This window comes from Theropithecus gelada, chromosome 11, assembly GCF_003255815.1.
Source record: "Theropithecus gelada isolate Dixy chromosome 11, Tgel_1.0, whole genome shotgun sequence".
In the NCBI taxonomy this organism is placed as follows: Eukaryota; Metazoa; Chordata; class Mammalia; order Primates; family Cercopithecidae; genus Theropithecus; species Theropithecus gelada.
Window position 1 is genome coordinate 15,085,156 of NC_037679.1, and position 6,383 is coordinate 15,091,538.

Sequence of the window (6,383 nt, forward strand, 5' to 3'; positions counted from 1 at the left end):
CGATCTCCTGACCTCGTGATCCGCCCGTCTCGGCCTCCCAAAGTGCTGGGATTACAGGCTTGAGCCACCGCGCCCGGCCTAGTTTTTATTTTTGAGACAGAGTCTTGCTCTGTCACCGAGGCTGGAGTGCAGTGGCGCGATCTCGGCTCACGGCAACCTCCATCTCCCGGGTTCAAGCGATTCTCCTGCCTCAGCCTCCTGAGTAGCTGGGATTACATGCATGTGCAACCGTTCCCGGCTAATTTTTGTATTTTTAGTAGAGATGGGGTTTCACCATGTTGGTCAGGCTGGTCTCAAACTCCTGACCTCGTGATCCACCCACCTTGGCCTCCCAAAGTGCTGAGATTACAGGCATGAACCACCGTGCCCAGCAAATTTATTTTAAATATTTTTTCTTCAATAATAAATTAACCTTAGCTTACTGTAACTTTTTTTTTTTCTTCTCCCAAAGACAGGGTCTTACTCTTGTCACACACGCTGGAGTGCAGTGGCACAATCATGGGTCATTTCAGCCTCCACCTCCCAGGCTCAATGGATCTTCCTGCCTTAGCCTCCTGAGTAACTGGGACTACAGGCATGCTCCATCATGCCTGGCTAATTTTTCTTTTCTTTTCTCTCTTTCTTTCTTTCTTTCTTTTTTTTCTTTTTTTGTAGACACAAGATCTTACTCAACTAGTAGGGAAGGCTTGTCTTGAACTTCTGGGCTCAAGCAATCCTCCCACCTCGGCCTCTCAAAGTGCTGGGATTACAGGCACAAGCCACTGCCTCTGGCACCAGGTTACTGTAATTCTTTTACTTTATAAACTTACTAACTGTTTTATCTTTTTTACTCTTTTGTAATAATACTTAGTTTAAAACACAAACACATTGTACAGCTACACAAAAATATTTCTTTCTTTATATCTTTATTCTGTAAGCTTTTTTCTATTTTAAAAATTATTGGCCGGGCGCGGTGGCTCAAGCCTGTAATCCCAGCACTTTGGGAGGCCGAGACGGGCGGATCATGAGGTCAGGAGATCGAGACCATCCTGGCTAACACGGTGAAACCCCGTCTCTACTAAAAAATACAAAAAACTAGCCGGGCGAGGTGGCGGGCGCCTGTAGTCCCAGCTACTTGGGAGGCTGAGGCAGGAGAATGGCGTAAACCTGGGAGGCAGAGCTTGCAGTGAGCTGAGATTCGGCCACTGCACTCCAGCCCCGGCGACAGAGCAAGACTCCGTCTCAAAAAAAAAAAAAAAAAAAAATTCTTGATCTTTTTACTTAAAATTTTTTTTTGGCCAGGTGCAGTGGCTCACGCCTGTAATCCCAGCACTTTGGGAGGCCAAGGCAGGCAGATCACGAGGTCAAGAGATCGAGACCATCCTGGCCAACATGGTGAAACCCCATCTCTACTAAAAATGCAAAAATTAGCTGGGCGTGGTGGTACACGCCTGTAGTCTCAGCTACTTGGAAGGCTGGGGTAGAAGAATCACTTGAACCTGGGAGGTGGAGGTTGCAGTGAGCCGAGATCCTGCCTCTGCACTCCAGCCTGGCGACAGATCATGACTCTGTCTCAAAAAAAAAAAAATTATTAAAAGGTAAGACATGGGCCGGGCGCAGTGCCTCAGATCTGTCATCCCAGCACTTTGGGAGACCAAGGTGGGTGGATTGCTTGAGGCCAGGAGTTCAAGAGCAGCCTGGGACACATGGTGAAACCCCGTGTCTACTAAAATACAAAAAAATAGCCAGACATGGTGGCACACATCTGTCATCCCAGCTACTCGGGAGACTGAAGCACAATAATCACTAGAACCTGGGAGGCAGAGGTTCCAGTGAGCCGAGATGGCACAACTGCACTCCAGCCTGGGTGACAAAATGAAACTCTGTCTCAAAAAATAAAAAATAAAAATAAAAACTAAGACATGGCCGGGCATGGTAGCTCACGCCTATAAACCCAACACTTTGGGAAGGCCAGGATGGGAGGACTGCTTGAGTCCAGTTCAAGACCAGCCTGGGCAACATGGTGAAACCCCTGTCTCCACAAAAAATACAAAAAAAAAAAAAAATAGCCAGGTATGGTGGCGTGTGCCTCTCATCCCAGCTACTTGGGAGGGTAAGGTGAGAGGATTGCTTGAGCCCAGAGGCAGACATTACAGTGAACTGAGATCACATGACTGCACTCCAGCCCGGGCGACAGAGCAAGACCTTTTCTCAAAAAAAAAAAGAAAAGAAAAGAAAAGAAAAGAGGCCAGGCGTGGTGGCTCATACCTGTAATCCCAACACTTTGGGAGGCCGAGGAGGGTGGATCACGAGGTCAGGAGATCGAGACCATCCTGGCTAACACAGTGAAACCCCGTCTTTACTAAAAAATACAAAAAAATTAGCCGGCCGTGGTGGCAGGCTCCTGTAGTCCCAGCTACTCGGGAGGCTAAGGCAGGAGAATGACGAGAACCTGGGAGACAGAGCTTGCAGTGAGCCTATGTTGTGCCACTGCACTCCAGACTGGGCAACAGAGCAAGACTCCATCTCAAAAAGAAAAAAAAAAAAAAGAAAAGGAAACTAAGATATGAACATACACTTTAGCCTAGGTCTACCCAGGGACAGGATCATCAGTCCACCCACCTGGGCCTCCCACCTCCACATCTTGTCCCACTGGAAGATCTTCAGGGGCAATAACACTCACCTTTTGTGATAACATGTCTTTTTCTGGAATACCTCCCAAAGACCTGCCTGAGACTGTTTCACAGTTAACTTGTTTCTTTTCTTTTTTTTTTTTGGAGACGGAGTTTTGTTCTTGTTGCCCAGGCTGGAGTGCAATGGCACGATGTCAGCTCGCTACAACCTCTGTCTCCTGGCTTCAAGTGATTCTCCTGCCTCAGCCTTACAAGTAGCTGGGACTATAGGTGTGTGCCACCATGCCTAAGGCTAACTTTTTGTATTTTTAGTAGAGATGGGGTTTCACCATGTTGGCCAGGCTGGTCTTGAACTCCTGACCTCAGGCGATCCACCCACCTCGGCCTCCTAAAGGGCTGGGATTATAGGCATGAGTCACCGTGCCTGACCAACGTGTTTCTTTTAAGCAGAAAGAGTGCACTCTAAAATAACGATAAAAAATGTAGTAAATATGTAAACCAGGCTGGGCGCAGTGGCTCAGACCTGTAATCCCAGTACTTTGGGAGGCTGAGGCGGGTGGATCACGAGGTCAGGAGTTCAAGACCAGCCAGGCCAAGATGGTGAAACCCCGTCTCTACTCAAAATACAAAAAATTAGCCGGGCGTGGTGGCAGACACCTGTAATCCCAGCTACTCGGGAGGCTGAGGCAGAGAATTGCTTGAACCCAGGAGGCAGAGGTTGCAGTCAGCCGAGATCGTGCCATTGCACTCCAGTCTGGGCGACAGAGCAAGACTGTCTCAAATAAACAAACAAACAAAACAAAACATAAACCAGTAACATAGTTATTATCATTATCAAGTATGATGTACATAACTGAATATGCTATACTTTTAAACAACCAGCAGTGCAGTAGGTTTGTTTACACCAGTATCACCACAAACACGTGAGTAATGTGTTGTACTATGATGTTATGATGGCTACGGCTCTAAGCCATAGGAATTTTTCAGCTCCATTATAATCTTATGAGACCACCATCATTAATGTGGCCATTGTCAACCAAAATGTCGTCATATGGTGCATGGCTGTATCCAGAAGTGGAAGTACTGGCTGGGTGAGTTGTATGGTAGACATATACTTAACGTTATTTTTTTCCTCTGAGTCTGCTTGCTAGGGAATACACTTAACTTTTTAAGAAACCACTGCCAGGTGTGGTGGCTCATGCCTGTAATCCCAGTACCACGGGAGGCTGAGGTGGGAGGATCGCTTGAGGCCAGGAGGTAGAGGTTGCAGTAAGCCAAGATTGTACTACTGCACTCCAGCCTGGGCGACAGATTGAGACTCTGTCTCGAAAAAAATAAACAACTAACATCAGTCACTTTCTTGGGATAGTCCCTCCTGTCCAGGAAGTTAACTCAGGAGACCAAACTATAAAACTAAGGCTTATTTCATCAGCACAGGATTAGGGCTGAAGTAGTAAATTGCTCCTCTACTCTAGGAACAGTTTTATCTAGGAAAGATAATCATTTCTGTATAAAACGACACACTCTCTATGACTCTATAAACAAGATATACTTCTAGTAATCTTTTTTGTTTTTGTTTCTTGGGGCATTTTTATTGAGATGGAGTCTCACTCTTGCCAGACTGAAGTGCAGTAGCACCATCTCAGCTCACTGCAACCTCTGCCTCCTGGGTTCAAGCGATTCTCCTTGCCTTAGCCTCCTGAGCAGCTGGGATTACAGGCATGTGCCACCATGCCCAGCTAATTTTCTACTAATCTTTCTTTTTTTTTTTTGAGACAGAGTCTTGCTGTGTCACCAGGCTAGAGTGTAGTGGCGCAATCTTGGCTCACTGCAACCTCCGCCTCCCGGGTTCAAGCCATTCTCCTGCTGCCTTAGCCTCCAGAGTAGCTGGGATTACAGGCACCCACCACCACGCCCAGCTAATTTTTGTATTTTTAGTAGAGATGGAGTTTCACCATTTTGGCCAGAATGGTCTCGATCTCCTGACCTTGTGATCCGCCTGCCTCGGCCTCCCAAAGTGCTGGGATTACAGGCATAAGCCACCGCGTCTGGCCATTTTCTAGTAATCTTTCTAAATCCTCCTCTTAAAAAACAATTACAACCTGTAATCCCAGCATTTTGGGAGGCTGAGGCGGGCAGATCATGAGGTCAGGAGATTGAGACCATCCTGGCGAACATGGTGAAACCCCGTCTCTACTAAACATACAAACAATAAGCCGAGCATGGTGGCGGCACCTGTAGTCCCAGCTACTCAGGAGGCTGAGGCAGAAGAATCACTTGAACCCAGGGACAGAGGTTGCAGTGAGCCATGATCATGCCACTGCACTTCAGCCTGGGCAACAGAGTGAGACGCCGTCTCAAAAAAAAAAAGTTACAAATGCATTTGCTATATTTGTGCATGGAATATTTCCAGAATGATTCTCAAGAAATTATTAACAGTTGTTGCCTCCAGGGAAAAGAACTGGGTGACTGGAGGACAAATGGAAGACAGACTTCTTTTTCAGTGCTGTGGTACTAGTCCAAGTCACCATTATCTCTCACCTAAATTATATTGGGACCTCCTACCCGGCCTTCTTGCATCTATTCTTGTCCACCACAGTTCCTTTACCACACAGCAACAAGACTGATTATTTTATTTTAGTTTAGTTTTTGAGACAGAGTCTCGCTCTATCACCCAGGCTGGAACGCGGTGGCGCAATCTTGCAACCTCCACCTCCCAGATTCAGCGATTCCTCTGCCTTAGCCTCCAAGTAGCTGGGATTACAGGCATGTGCCACCATGCCCGGCTGATTTTTTTTTTTTTTTTTTCTAGTAGAGACGGGATCTCAAGATGTTGGCCAGGCTGGTCTTGAACTCCTGACCTCAAGTGATCCATCTGCCTCGGCCTTCCAAAGTGCTGGGATTACAGGCGTGAGCCATCACGCCCAGCCAAGGCTGATTATTTTAAAAAGCAAACCGCTGCCAGGTGTGGTGGCTCACACCTGTAATCCCAGTGCTGCGGGAGGATCCCTTAAGTCCAGGAGTCCCAGACCAATCTGATCAACATGGTGAAACCTCATCTCTACAAAAAAAAATTTTTTAATTAGCCAGGTATGGTGGGATATGACTGTAGTTCCAGCTACTGGGGAGGCTGAGGTGGGAAGATCCCTTGAGCCTGGGAGGTTGAGGCTGCAGTGAGCCAAAATAGTGCCACTGCACTCCAGTCTGGGCAACAGAGCAAGACCCTGACTCTTAAAAAAAAAAAAGGCCGGGCGCGGTGGCTCAAGCCTGTAATCCCAGCACTTTGGGAGGCTGAGACGGGCGGATCACGAGGTCAGGAGATCGAGACCATCCTGGCTAACACGGTGAAACCCCGTCTCTACTAAAAAATACAAAAAACTAGCCGGGCGAGGCAGCGGGCGCCTGTAGTCCCAGCTACTCGGGAGGCTGAGGCAGGAGAATGGCGTGAACCCGGGAGGCGGAGCTTGCAGTGAGCTGAGATCCGGCCACTGCACTCCAGCCTGGGCGACAGAGCGAGACTCCGTCTCAAAAAAAAAAACAAAAAAAAAAAACTGGGAATGGTACCTCACGCCTGTAATCCCAGCACTTTGGGAGGCCAAGGCGGTGGATCACGAGGTCAGGAGTTTGAGACCAGCCTGGCCAACATGGTAAAACCCTGTCTCTAATAAAAATACAAAAATTAGCCAGGTGTGGTGGCACGTGCCTGTAGTCCCAGCTACTTGGGAGACTGAGGCAAGAGAATAGCTTGAACCCAGGAGGCGGAGGTTGCAG